The 13,801-nt window shown below is 44.5% G+C and overlaps 1 protein-coding gene across 1 annotated transcript in view; it reads right to left on the bottom strand.

Annotated features, from left to right (window-relative positions):
* Window positions 1–13,801, bottom strand: part of LOC126088196 (loricrin-like) — a 704,388-nt gene that overhangs the window by 26,214 nt on the left and 664,373 nt on the right. The gene's annotated exons all lie outside the window — the stretch shown is intronic.

The raw sequence follows: 13,801 nt of genomic DNA, 5'->3' as shown, positions 1-13,801 counted from the left end.
TAGCAGTAGAGGTGGGGATGGTACCGTGGGAAAAAAAAGAGGGCATGGCGACGGTGTAGAGGAGAGGGCGGTAGAGAGAGGTAGCGACAGAGGGCAAAAATTTTTGCGGGTTATCAAAAACTACAGATGACAGGGCGGGCACAATTAACAGGAAATCATTATATCGGCGGGCGCCAGGACGCGGCGTATCGCGAGACGCCCTGATTGGCGCAATTTGCACTCGTCCGCGCAGCGCGGCCGCCATTAGCGGCGGCCGGGGACTCCCCGCGCAGACACACAGAGGTTGGGGGCTCCCCCCGCGCCGCGCCGCGCAGTGCTGCCACTGTGCTAGTTAGGCCCGCGGGGCCAGGCCGGCCGCCTGGTGGACTGGGCTGCTCTGCCGCCGACATCCGAGCAGGGACGTGCCGGGACTGGGGCCGTAATGGGCGGCTTGTTTTGCTAACAACAAAGCGGCATTCATCGGCGCGAGCGGTATTGCCTTACAGCTGTCTGCCGCGCCCCCCTTTACGGCCGTCACGAATTCCCCAAGAGCTCCAGCCAGCACTGCCAGGAGCTCGCAGCGCGATACCCAAAAGTTCCCGCAGAGCTTTGTGCGGGTCACGTTTCCGTCGCAGCCCGCTAACAACAGACAGCTCTAAACGCGTAATCTGGAAGCGTTTACATGACTTAATCAACCCTCTTATTAGCCAGATTTAACGGTAGTAGGGGTGGTTGCGAAATGTACTTACCGCTTCTAGCTTAATAACCTCATTTAGAAGAGACCCCCAAAGACAACATTTGGCTCATTACTATACTTAAAATTTCTTCAACTGGTGCTTCTTTGGGCATCACTGACTGTAACACTGAAACAATCGGTACTCTTATGAGATTAGGATTCGATTCAGGATGCTTCACTTAACACTAACTAAAGAAGATTTTGATAGTTCGGAAATTTAAGTGAAGGTTATTGCGAAGAGTGCACGCCAGAAGTGTCAGAGTATCAGAAAAGGACGAAACGAGGACCACAAAGATCAAATGTACGCTTATGGTCAACATTAGGGTACTTGTTTCTGGCGTTTCTGGAAGAAAACATATTACGGAGACATGGCTTAGCCACAGCTTCCTCTCTTCAAAAAGCGCCAGTCTCGCAACGTATGCTGAACTCCTGAGGACTTCGGAAGTCTGGAGAAGAGGTACGGGCGGAGGTAAGACTGTAAAGGCGGGTGGTGAGTCGTGCTTGGATAGCTCAGTCAGTAGAGCCCCTGCCTGCGTAAGGCAAAGGTGCAGTGATCGAGTCCCGGTCCGACACACGGATTTATCTGCCAGGAAGTTTCGTATCACTGCACATTTCGCTGCTGAATGAAAGTTCATTCCGTAAACAAAAAAATTAATTACGTACCTGGAGTTTTGCGAGGTGATCATTAAAATTTTATAACTACTCTTTGTGTTCGCAGAGTTTTACTGTGCCTTTATTGTGTGGCTGTCGTAATTGAAAAGACAGTAATAGTATACCCCATAAGTTACTGCTTTTGGCACACAATTTCAGTCGTAACACATCATCATCAAGCACGAAAATATTTCATGGTGTAAATATTTTTGCGTGGTGCAACTGAAATGTCTAAAAGCTTTGATGTATTTGCTACTAGAACGACTACAGTCGCGCCCTTCGAAAGAGTTGCATTCAGTTACATTAGACCAGTGCCATTAGAGAAGCGTACCGATATTGTCACACAAGTGTCTCCATAGCTGCCACATTGAAATCGTGCTTTCAGCCTTGTGTGGAGTATGAAACAAACAACGCCACATACTGCTCCGAAGATATCGTAAGAAACGTTTATTGGCGGATCCGGACAAATTATTTCACTGCTACACAGTTAAAAGTAATCAAACTAAGTGTCGCCAGCTTAGCTTTGCCCGACGAAAGAGGGTTGAACGTGTCTCTACTCCAAAACCTGAATTTATTGATCCGTAGCTAACTGAAGCCAACAAGATTCCGATACCCGATCACTGGACTGTCAAACGTACGCTAGTAACAGTCAGTACGCTGGTTCCGGCTTCTCCCTAGCTAGTTCAGACGAAAATCCTCACAAAAACAAAGCACGATTGTTCGAAGTAAACAGCTCCAAGGAGATACACAAATTTTCTTCTTCTTCTGCTTCTTCTATGTCTTTAAGTGTTCCGTCTTCACTGTTCACTACTACCTCGTTCTGGGTCTCCCTACTACTTATCTTCCTCTTCGCTGGTAAAGCGTTGCCTGGTATGAAATCATTTCTACGCTCATTCTTTTTAGGTGATGTTCTCATAATGTTTTATTTTCTTCAATTTTTTCATTAATAATATTATAATTTTCTAACTAAGATTCACATTTCCTATAAATTTTTCCTTGCAAACACCTCTTCCTGAGAAGTCTCATTTCTGCTGCTTGAAGTTTAGTTGTATCACTTTCTTTAGGCATCTATGACTCACTTCCTTTTATCAATAGGGAGATACACGCATTGTTTTATAAAATTTTAATTTTCTTTCTTTCCGTATTTTATTTTGTAATGTTTTGTTTGTCATCCTACACAGCAACTGATATTTGTAAATTTTATGTTCTATATCCTTGTCCAGATCATAGCTAAGAAATTAAAGCTTGAGTCCTACTCGAGTGGCATATTAATTATCATTATTTCTGATTGCGGGGAGTATTTTTCATGATGATCCACAATCTTAGTTTTCTTTATTCACATACGAAGGTTATATTCTCTTTCCTGTAAGTGATGCGGTTCTCACACTGCTTGTTGTAGCTTATCTCCGTTTTCTTCCGAAATTGTTACATCATCTGCATACTTTGAGATATTAAAATATTTATTTCTATTACTGTGCCTTCCCAGACTTACTGTCACCAGTTTTTAATCAAATAAATCACATACAGATTAAATGAAGTTGGTGACAGAACGACAAAAGCCAATCGGTCGCCCCCTTCCACTAACGCTGCCAAATAAAGATTTACACGCCGACCCCGTGAAGGCACGAGATAATGCTAGGAAGAAGAAAGGAGGAACAAGGGTGGTGCCTGGCTGCAGGCTAATTTAAGTCCCTTCAGTTTTAATATCGCCAACTTTTATTTTATTACTGTATTGTGCTGTAAGCTTTTCATAGCTGCAGAAAGTTGTACAAGACATCAAACTTCAGTCATTATGTCCAATATTTTCTTTCAGTTTAAACTGTCAAAGGCTTTTTCGAAGTGAATGAAAACTATATACACTATGTGATCAACAGTATCGGGACACCCCCAAAAACATACGTTTTTCATATTAGGTACACTGCGCTATCATCTAATGCCAGGTACTCCATATCAGCCACCTCAGTAGTCACTAGACATCGTGAGAGATAAGAAAGTGGGCTCTGCGGAACTCACGGACTTCGAAGGTGGTCAAGTGATTCGGTGTCACTTGTGTCATACGTCCGTACGCGAGATTTCCACACTTCTAAACATCCCTTGGTCCACTGTTTCCGATGTGATAGTGAAGTGCAAACGTGAAGGGACACGTACGGCACAAAAGCGTATGGGTCGACCTCGTCTGTTGACTGACAGAGACCGCCGACAGTTGAAGAGTGTCTTAATGTGTAATAGGCAGACATCTATCCAGACCATCACACACGAATTCAAAAGTGCATCAGGATCCACTGCAAGTACTATGACAGTTAGGCGGGATGTGAGAAAATTTAGATTTCATGTTCGAGCGGCTTCTCATAAGACACACATCACGCCGGCAAATGGCAAACGACGCCTCGCTTGGCATAAGGAGCGTAAGTATTGGACGATTGAACAGTGGAAGAACGTTGTGTGGGTGACGAATGACGTTACACAATGTGGCAATCCGATGGCAGGGTGTGGGTATGGCGAATGCCCAGTGCACGTTATCTGCCAGCGTGTGCAGTGCTACCAATAAAATTCGAAGGCGGTGGTGTTATGGTGTGGTCGTGTTTTTCATGGAGGCGGCATGCACCCCTTGTTTTGCGTGGCACTATCACAGCACAGGCCCACATTGATGTTTAAAGCACCTTCTTGCTTCCCATTGTTGAAGAGCAATTCGGGGATGGCGATTGCATCTTTCAACACATCGAGCACTTGTTCATAATGCACGGCCTGTGGCGGAGTGGTTACACGACAATAACACCCCTGTATTCGACTGGCCTGCACAGAGTCCTGATCTGTTTCCTAAAGAACGCCATTGGGATGTTGTGGAACGCCGACTTCGTGCCAGGCCTCACCGAACGACATCGATACCTCTCCTCAGTGCAGCACTCCGTGAATAAGGGGCTGTCATTTCCCAAGAAACCTTCCGGCACCTGCCTGCGAGAGTGGAAGCTGTCATCAAGACTAAGGGTGGGCCAACACCATACTGAATTGCAGCATTACCGATGAAAGGCGCTACGAACAAAAAAATGGCTCTGAGCACTATGGGACCTAACTTCTGAGGTCATCAGTCCCCTAGCACTTAGAATTACTTAAACTTAACTAACCTAAGGACATCACACACATCCATGCCCGAAGCAGGATTCGAACCTGCGACGTAGCGGTCGCGCGGTTCCAGACTGTAGCGCCTGGAACCGCTCGGCCACCTCGGCCGGCGCTACAAACACGCAAGTCATTTTCATCCTGGAGTCCGGGTACTTTTGATCACATAGTGTATGTCTCTAAACTGACTTATCGTCGTTTCTCTAGAATTTTTTGCTGGTGAATGTATTATCACTGCGTGAACGGCCATTGCTGAGTCCTCTTTGTTCTTCTAATCGAAGACCCTGTGTTACAGTTTTTTACGATTACTAATTTTTTACGAATATTTCGTAGAGTAAGATTAGGGGGCAAACTCCTCTGTAATTTTCATGGTTGTTTCTTTGAACACTTTTTTTAATGGTATCATACACACTGACTCTCTGCACAGTACATACAAAAATAGTACGCTTAATTAAAATTTCGTGACTACTGTTGATACATTCGAAGCCGAAGTGAGACCTGTCATCTCGACGTTTCTATGGAGCGGTGGCACGCCACGTAATTGTTGAAACGACAAAAAAAAAAAAAAAATTGAGGATCTAACGGCGGTTTTCGGCAGGTACTACAGTGCACACAGACGGTGTGACCAGCGGCAGGTCCATCCCCGCAGGTACCTCGCTCCGCCGCTGACCTATCAGAGGAGCGCGGCTGCGCGCCGGCAGATAAGGCGTCCGCTCGCGACAATTAGCACTGTGCGCTATCGAGCGCGCGCTATTGCCGCCGCCATGATTTACGACGGCTATTAAAGGCCCGGCCGGCGGACCCACAGCCACAGCGCGGACTGCGCAATCAATACGCCGCGGCCGAGACGGCGCCGTGTGGGGGCACAGCTGGAAAACGCTCCTGCCGATAATTTATTCAGCCGAGCCGCGTGCGGCGACTAGTCGCGTCGCGGCGTGTCTTGCGGGGCGCGCTGACCACAGGGGCACACAGTGGCCGGCGCCACGCCACCGCCGCAAGCGTATCGATTGCCACGGCGACGGCGACAAAACCCCGCCAACGCCAAGCCGCCAACCGCCAGCCCGTGCCGCCGCTTTTACGTTTCGGCACCGCTCGGAAACCGGCCGACACCCCGCTGCTAGGTACCTCTTCTTTTTAGGGTTCCCTACATCGAAGTGAAAGGACACGATCGTATGGCACTGATAGCCCGAAGTACCCACTTGGGGTAGCCGAGCGGTCTAACGCACGGCTTTCCGGAGAGGGAAGGAGCGCCTGGTCCCCGGCACGAACCCGCCCGGCGGACTTGTGTCGAGGTCCGGTGAGCCGGGCAGTCTGTGGATGGTTTTTAGGCGGTTTTCCATCTGCCTCTGCGAATGCGGACTGATTCCCCTAATTTCTCCTCAGCTTCACTATGTCGCCGATTGCTGCGCAAACAAGTTCTCCACGTAAGCGTACACCACCATTACTCTACCATGCAAACATATGGGTTACACTCGTGTGGTGTGAGACGAAATGGCTCAAATGGCTCTGAGCACTATGAGACTTAACTTCTAAGGTCATCAGTCCCCTAGAACTTTGAACTGCTTAAACCCAACTAACGTAAGGACATCACACACATCAATGCCCGAGGCAGGATTCGAGCCTGCGACCGTAGCGGTCGCGCGGTTCCAGATTGTAGCGCCTTGAACCGCTCGGCCACCCCGGCCGGCCTGGTGCGAGACGTTCCCTGGAGGGGTCCACCGGGGGCCGAACCGCACAATAAGCTTGGGTTCAGTGTGGGGCGGTGGAGGGGTGGAATGGACTGCGACAGTCGTCGTGGGGTTGTGGAGCACTGCAGCTGCGGCGGGGACGGAGCCTTCCGTCGTTTCTAGGTTCCCGGTTAACATACATACACCAACACACTTGGGGAAATTCGGCTGCCGGCTGCCGAGTTGCAATTTTTTTTTTCAGTCGACGCCACAGAGGGCGACTTGTTTGTCGATAATGATGACATGATGATGTGGGCAACACAAGATCGATTTCCCGGGCGGAGAAAACCTTCGACCCGGCCCGGAATCGAACCAGGGGCAGTTGCATGGTAGTCACACGTGCTGACGATTCAGCTAAGGGCGTTCCGTACATCAGTCGCTAAAAACCTTTCCGTTTTGTCTTCCTGGCTGTCTGTCCCTTCGACTGGTAAAAATCCTTTTTCTCAGGAACGGGCAGAAGTACCAGGCAGAAATTTATGCCACATATTAACGTCTACGTTCGCTTGGTTACGTAATAGAATGAAGCTTTTATGTCAATTCAATCGAAAGATTGCACCATTTATGTCACATTTTGACAGTCGCAAACTCACTCATCGGAGCCTATAGGGTACTTCCCCTTGACCTAGACTCATGAAATTTGACAAGATGCAAAGTTTCACACCAGAACGAAACGAAAAACGAAACTGTTAATTTGTAATTATATCGAACAAGAAAATTGTCATTTTTTATCTGAATGTGTCTGTCCGACGGTCTGTTAAGTCCTCTTTTTATCAGGAACAAGTACACGAGGCAAGTTAAAATATATATCACATACTCTGTCCCCTTGGCGATATAATAAACATCAGCTTCTAAGTCAATGCAGTCAAAAGATACGGCCATTTATGTCATGTATTTTCATACTTGTGAACTCACTCCTCAGAATCTACACGGGTACTTCCCTTTGGCCTAGAATTACAAAATTTGACCAGGAGAAAAGTTTCACTGCACGAGTACACGGAAAAATCGGAAAATCGTTAATATTTAGGTACATCACGCGAAAAAAAGTTTTTTGTCATTTGTTACCGACTTCCAGCCTGTCCGTCCGTCAGTCTGTTAAGACCCCTTCTTCTCAGGAACGGGTACACGTATCAAGTTCAAATTTATGTCACGTAGTAAGTTCTATGGTCCCTTGGCGGCATAACAAACGCCAGCTCCAAAGTCAATGCAGTCAAAAGATAGGCTCATTTACGTCACACAGAGCAGTTGAAACATCTGAAAATTGCAGCGAAGTGCTGGAAGAAGTGATAGTTGACAACCAACATAAAAAAATGTAATAGGCAGAAAGATCAATTACTGTATGATTTAGGACAATCACGGGAAGCAGTCACTTCCATAAAATATCTGGATGTATTCACACGGAGCTACTTGTGGTGCTACGTCTGTATAAAACTAATCGCAGATAAGGCAGACGCAAATTCACCTATCAGAGTCTGTGGAGTACTTCCTGCTGGCCTAGAATGATGAATTGGCAGGAAGCAAGGTTTCGTAGTACAATTAACGGAAAAAATACGAAAATGGTTAATTTATAATTGGATAACATGAAAAATTTTTGTCCTTTGTTATCTGACTGTCCGTCTGTCCTTTTTTTCTCAGGAGCGCTTACACTTGTCAAGTTGACATTTATGTCACATACTGAGGTCTGTAGCCCTTTGAAGTTGTAAAAATATTAAGCTTCTAACTCAATGTAATCAAAAGTTACGGCCAAAAGGTACGGCCATTTATGTAACACATTTTCCTTCTCACAAACTTACTCATTAAAACCTACCGGGTACTTGCCCTTGAAGTAGAATCGTGAAATTTGGCAAGAAGGAAGATTTCACAGTACAAGTAAAAGGAAAAAATCGCAAAATTGTTAAGGTGTAATTATATCTTTTGTCGTTTCTTATCAGTCTTCAAACTTGATCTTAAAACAATCTCGAAACTCTTGGAATCGCCGGGACCTGTATGTTGCAAATATCAATGTTGAAAACAGACAAAAATCGTCGAGATCTTCGATTCCGGAAATGGATGAACTGTCTGTATTCATAATTAAATTTGTGCTGAACGCTCAATGCGCGACTCCTCAGCGCGTTTCGTATTATTTGGCTTGAGTTTATTGAACCACATTGCCAACAGCTTGGTGTATACGGGATCTTCATGTATCTACTATAGACAAAATAGAATACAGGAAAGATCGCAACAGAAATTGGGAAGCATGCACAGTGTTTATGCAGCCACACCAAATTTCGCATATACACGTTACTGCCTTCTATTAAACATAAGGGCTTTGTATAATGTTGGTAAAAAAAAGTAGTGCGGAAATTATTTCATCTATCTTAAGCTAGGTAGCCCAACTTACACGATCTGCCCTGGCCCTCCTAGCTTCAGGTGCGTGCAATATTTATTTCCATGTATATTTCGGGATCACAATAGAACAGGAGCACTTATTGAAATTGGCCTCTTCAGTTTCACTAGGTTTTGTAGTAAAAGGTTTTACTGTTCTTCGAAGAAACTGCCTCTTCCACCATATGCTTCACTTTTATTGTATAACGAAGTATTCAAGTACACAAAGCCCGTTTTTATTTTATGGGAAGTAGTAACTTGTGTTTATGAAATCTGATGCACTATCATTGGTAACATTAACGTCTTTATCTCCAAGCGTATGGTCGCTAATCTCTGTACGTTCTTTTCCATATCCTATTTCACCCACAGCTGTAACAATTCAAGAATGTTTGGCTGTGTGTGTTGTGCCAATATGAATGCTGTAAAATGATGTTAGATCATTGTTCAAACCGATTATATTTTGATTTCTCTGAATAGATATTTTTATATTTGCACTAAGCTGTTAACAGTATTGTTCAATTAACCCCAAGCAAAATAAATAATGCATTCCACTGCCACATTATTATAGATATTAGAAACGTAACTTCACGGTAGACTAAAACCGTGGCCATACTAGCACTCGATGGCAATTCTTACATTCTAGATCAACATTGTTACCTGCTGAGCTATCTGACTTTCGCCTGCGTCTCCCCCGACCCCAATTCAAATTTTCAACATGGAAAATGTGAATAAAAACCTGATATAAACTGGCGTCAGTCTTTGAAGCTCTAAAAGCGTGACATTATCGCAAAAATACTGTCTGTAGGCAGTCACACAGCACGCTGTTCTCTGCTGCACAGAAAATCTCTTTAAAGACTCTGTCTCCTCAAAAATCACGTAAGAAATCTGAAGTTCAGGTACTCTATTAAATTCTGGAGTGTATCTAAGCATGTCCAAAACATGTTATTACAATTAATCAGGGACAGAGTTAATGTTTATGAATGGGTAAAACAACTTCAAACTTGGCCTGTCACGTCATGCCATAGGCTTTTGTCGTCAACTGTTCATCTCCCTGAAATTCGTTTCTCTTTAACAAAAATACTCCTCTGGTCAAACGATACTTCCAATGTTGCCTTCCACAATTGATCTGATATGAAGAACTTTCTCGAAAGAAGTTTTTCTCCAACTTAGTAAATATACGAATTATTTTGCGAATATAAGATGTATTATGTTTAAAGCCTTCGTCTCCTTCAAAGATCCTGTAAAATTTCGAAACTCACTGTCGATCAGATATCTATAGTGTCTCCCCATGGCCCTCTTTCGACTACTTTCATCACAGACTGTAAGTCAAATGAAACTAATATTTACGTGAGCATTCTGCAGCAACAACTCACTGCTTTGCACAGTGGAAGGGGCAAGTCAATGAGAGAAGGCAATGGCTAGTAAACCTACCATTTCTGTAATGGTGGCGGGAGCAGCCCAGCACATACGCTGTCAAATTACTCCCAGAATTTGATGCTGAGTATAAGCAGGGCTATTAGTGGGAGGTTCAATAGGTGAGGTAAGTTATGGCAGGCAGCAGTGGAACCAGGGGAAGGTCTTCAAAACGACGCGAAACGAACATTTCCGTAAATGGTATTCCTTTACTCCTGGAGGAGTATCCGCTGTGTTGAATTTTTCGTAATACGAAACAAGCCAAAACAAAGAGAGATTTGCACTCAACTTGAGACGCGCCTTCCGGGATACAGGGTTTCCTATGAGCCACTTCCACAAGGTTCTGGGCTGATACGAAGCCAGCGGAACAGGAAATAACAACCGCCTACTCCTAGAGAACATATGCAACCACATATTTCGGCGTCTCGATAGCGAAGCGGTCAGGTGCCCGTCGCGTACGGCCAATCTGCGAGCCAATAACGCGATGCGCACTGCCAATTGGTTCCGAATGGCGGACAGGGAGCCCAGCTATTAGCTGGCTCCACGGTGCCGGAAAACTGGCAACACCGCACCGGTTAAAGCAATTACGGCATTATTTAGGTTGGCAATGGGCTAGGTGTCAGCGGGCGGCCGGGGAGTCCCCGCTCGCTACTAGCCGTTCAGAAAACGTGCTGGCGCCGACAGCTTTTCCCCTCTATTTACCTTCTACTGTTTCTCTCGTTCTACCTTGTGCTTTCGAGCAGTTTGCGCGAATACGTGAACACGGCGAGACTTTCTCGAACTGAAACGCCAGCATACCGCTAGTCGAATAGCCTCTGATTGTGCGTAAACAGCGTAATTACCGCTGCCTGTAGCCTCTCTGTCGAAACGAAGCTAACGTGAGGGGCATCTGGCGGACAAAAGCCACCTATTGACCGTCAGATAAGCTTCAAAGGCATGGTGGTAGAATGTGAATACAACTCAGAGACTTTCTCGATCAGCAGTGAATGGTCACTAAGAGGAACATTATTGAGATTAGCGCACGTTAAGAACAAGGGGCAGAGACCATACTATTCCACTTACTATAGCTCCGCAGTTACACTTTCTGATAAATACCGACTTTTGTTTGGACTTACACTCATAAAACTTTACCTATTATTTTTGTTCGCGAAATTCTCCAGCCATCGATCGACGTATTATGAAATCGCTAGAATATATATAGAGTTTAAATATGTACTTGCCATCATAGCGACTGCAGCGTAATCAGACACACAGGTTTGACGGCTGATCAGGCATTGCGGCATTATTTAGGTTGGCAGTGGTCTCCAAAGGCTTGCCACCGTGTGAGAAAGTAATTTTGGTTTATTCGGTTTGTTACCCACAATTATCTTTGTTTCTGTGAAAACTTTTTCTCAACACTGCGAAAGGCTAATATATAGCATCACCAAAATGTACAATACAGAACACACAGTAGCCGCGCGGTCTTAGGCGTCTTGTCACGGTCCGGGCGGCTCCCTGCGTCGGCGGTTCGAGTCCTCCCTCGGACACGGGTGTCTGTGTTGTCCTCAGCATAAAATAGTCCAAGTTAGATTAAGTGGTGCGTAAGCTTAGGGACCGATGACCTTAGTAGTTTGGCCTCATAAGACCTTACCACAAATTTCCAAATTTCCAGTTGTGGTCCTAGGTGTAACAGCCGACGACGTATTGGGGGGGGGGGATAAAAATCTTTCTAGTAAACCCTCCCGCTCATTGTAGGCGTTTTCGATCGGTTAGTGAGCGTACTCTTCCATATTTCTGTGCTCGACTTTACCGGGAAATAGCTTGTGCACCTTTGGATTCTGGAAGTTCTGTTTAATTACTAGACTATATTTGGTATCTTGAGTTTGTTAATTTGTGTAAGATGACTCCCTTATGCCCGTCTTCCCAGAGATGTCGTGTGGCAATATGGTTGCCGTCCTTGTGGAAATAGCTGGACGCAGCTTACCTATGTCGCTCTTTCCTTGCTTTAAGTGTATCCATACATGAGGTGCATACTGGCCAACCTATGCATACAGCTGTGTACCAGTGTTAACGTATAAGAGGCAGTAGAATGAAAGCGAGACAGATGGAAAAAGTAAGTAAAATGTTTATATGAAATGTAACCTCTATAGATGTTGAAACACTTATCCCTCTGTGAGGCAAGATAGCGTTCATGAAAAAATGTTTGCGACTGCCTATGGAACCATAATTGTACCCAGACGTGCAATTCTTCGTCCGAATTTCGTCCTTCACGGCTGTAAAACTATGTAAATTGCCTGGTAGGAAATCGGGATTATGTGGAGGATGTTAAGGGATTTCCATCGAAACTTCTGGTGCGTAGTAGAAACGACCTTGGCAAGACGTGGTCGGTTGTTATGTGTTGTTACAATGCAATCCGTGGTTTACGAGGACAGATTTGGACCGACCACCGACTCCCACCATCACTCCACTGCTCGTCAACCACCCGCGAATCAACAACTACAGTTTTCCTGCATGTAACTGTGATTCTGACTCTGAAGCTGATGTGAATAGCATTTCGTTTTGGTCTTTCTGCGGAAAGTTACACTTTTTGAAAACACTGATGAGTACGGAATACCACCTCCCTCAATCAGCTTTTCCTCTTTTGTTTATTAAAGCCGTTCGCGTTTCTAGAGAGATCTCCCTTTTAAGCAAATCACAACTATTTCATTTTATTTTATCGAAAGCTATGTCCCAGCAATGTTTTTGTTACGATGAGAAAACTTAGGACTTCTTTTTGGCACAACTTTGAAATATATATATAGAGGCGCATAGGGAAAAATCTGTAGATTTTAATGGTATGGATATTTAATTTATACGTCTTGCTTGTGATGAAATTTCAGAATGATGTGAACTGGTACATCAAAACTGTCTAATTTACTTCTAAATCTATTTTTTAACAATTTATGGTGAACAAAATTGTGTTTGGTCTCTTACATATGCAAATATGCATTTACACATTCTCTTCATATAATTTAGTGTACATTGTAACCTCATGCGTTTTAGGTAGATAAACAGAGTGCACACCCTGGAGGTCAATTCAGTATGAAGCACATGCAATACAGGACTTTCGCCGTGCGTAGTATTTAATGCACATAATTGAAGAGAGCATTATTTCTGACTCGTGTGTCAGTCACGAGAAGTTGTCTTACAATCCAGTGAATAGAGCACGTTCCAGAGACCACCTAACAGCTTCGCACATTCACCGTCCCATATCCTTTCCTAAGAAGCTCTGCAAAGACAGACCTGTCACCTTTCCTGGGGATGCCACAAGGGGAAAATGAGGTAAACTATCCCTCATAGTTGGAACTAAAATGAAGTATCTCATTCCTAGTGACGTATTGGCTGCATTAACGCCTTACTAGACATGCAAAATACTCGAGGTTGCTCGATGAGATTTTCGAAAAAAATCAAACTACGAAGAAAACACTCCTTCTGACCATGCAAATATTTGCAGTGTAACCCAACAAATAATTGACAATAGATGCTCATCACGCACGAAACGGAGAAGAAAAAAGTGAGGAAAGATCTTGTATAGAGGAATTATGGAGAGGAAGGTTCGGTAACATTTAATTGGTCTAATGTAAGAGAAACCAATCGTCAAGATACTACAAAATGGCAATCAGTCTTTTACTTACAACACTTCTTCGAACTCTAAGAGTAAAGAAAAATGTATAAAAATTTCAAAGTTGTGCCAAAAAGAAGTCCTAAGTTTTCTCATCGTAACAAAAACATTGCTGGGACATAGCTTTCGATAAAACAAAATGAAATAGTTGTGATTTGTTTAAAAGGGAGAGCCACT

The sequence above is a fragment of the Schistocerca cancellata genome, chromosome 6 (genome assembly GCF_023864275.1).
Source record: "Schistocerca cancellata isolate TAMUIC-IGC-003103 chromosome 6, iqSchCanc2.1, whole genome shotgun sequence".
NCBI lineage: Eukaryota > Metazoa > Arthropoda > Insecta > Orthoptera > Acrididae > Schistocerca > Schistocerca cancellata.
Note: the sequence above shows the minus strand (reverse complement) of the source record. Positions and strands in the feature narration are given on the sequence as shown.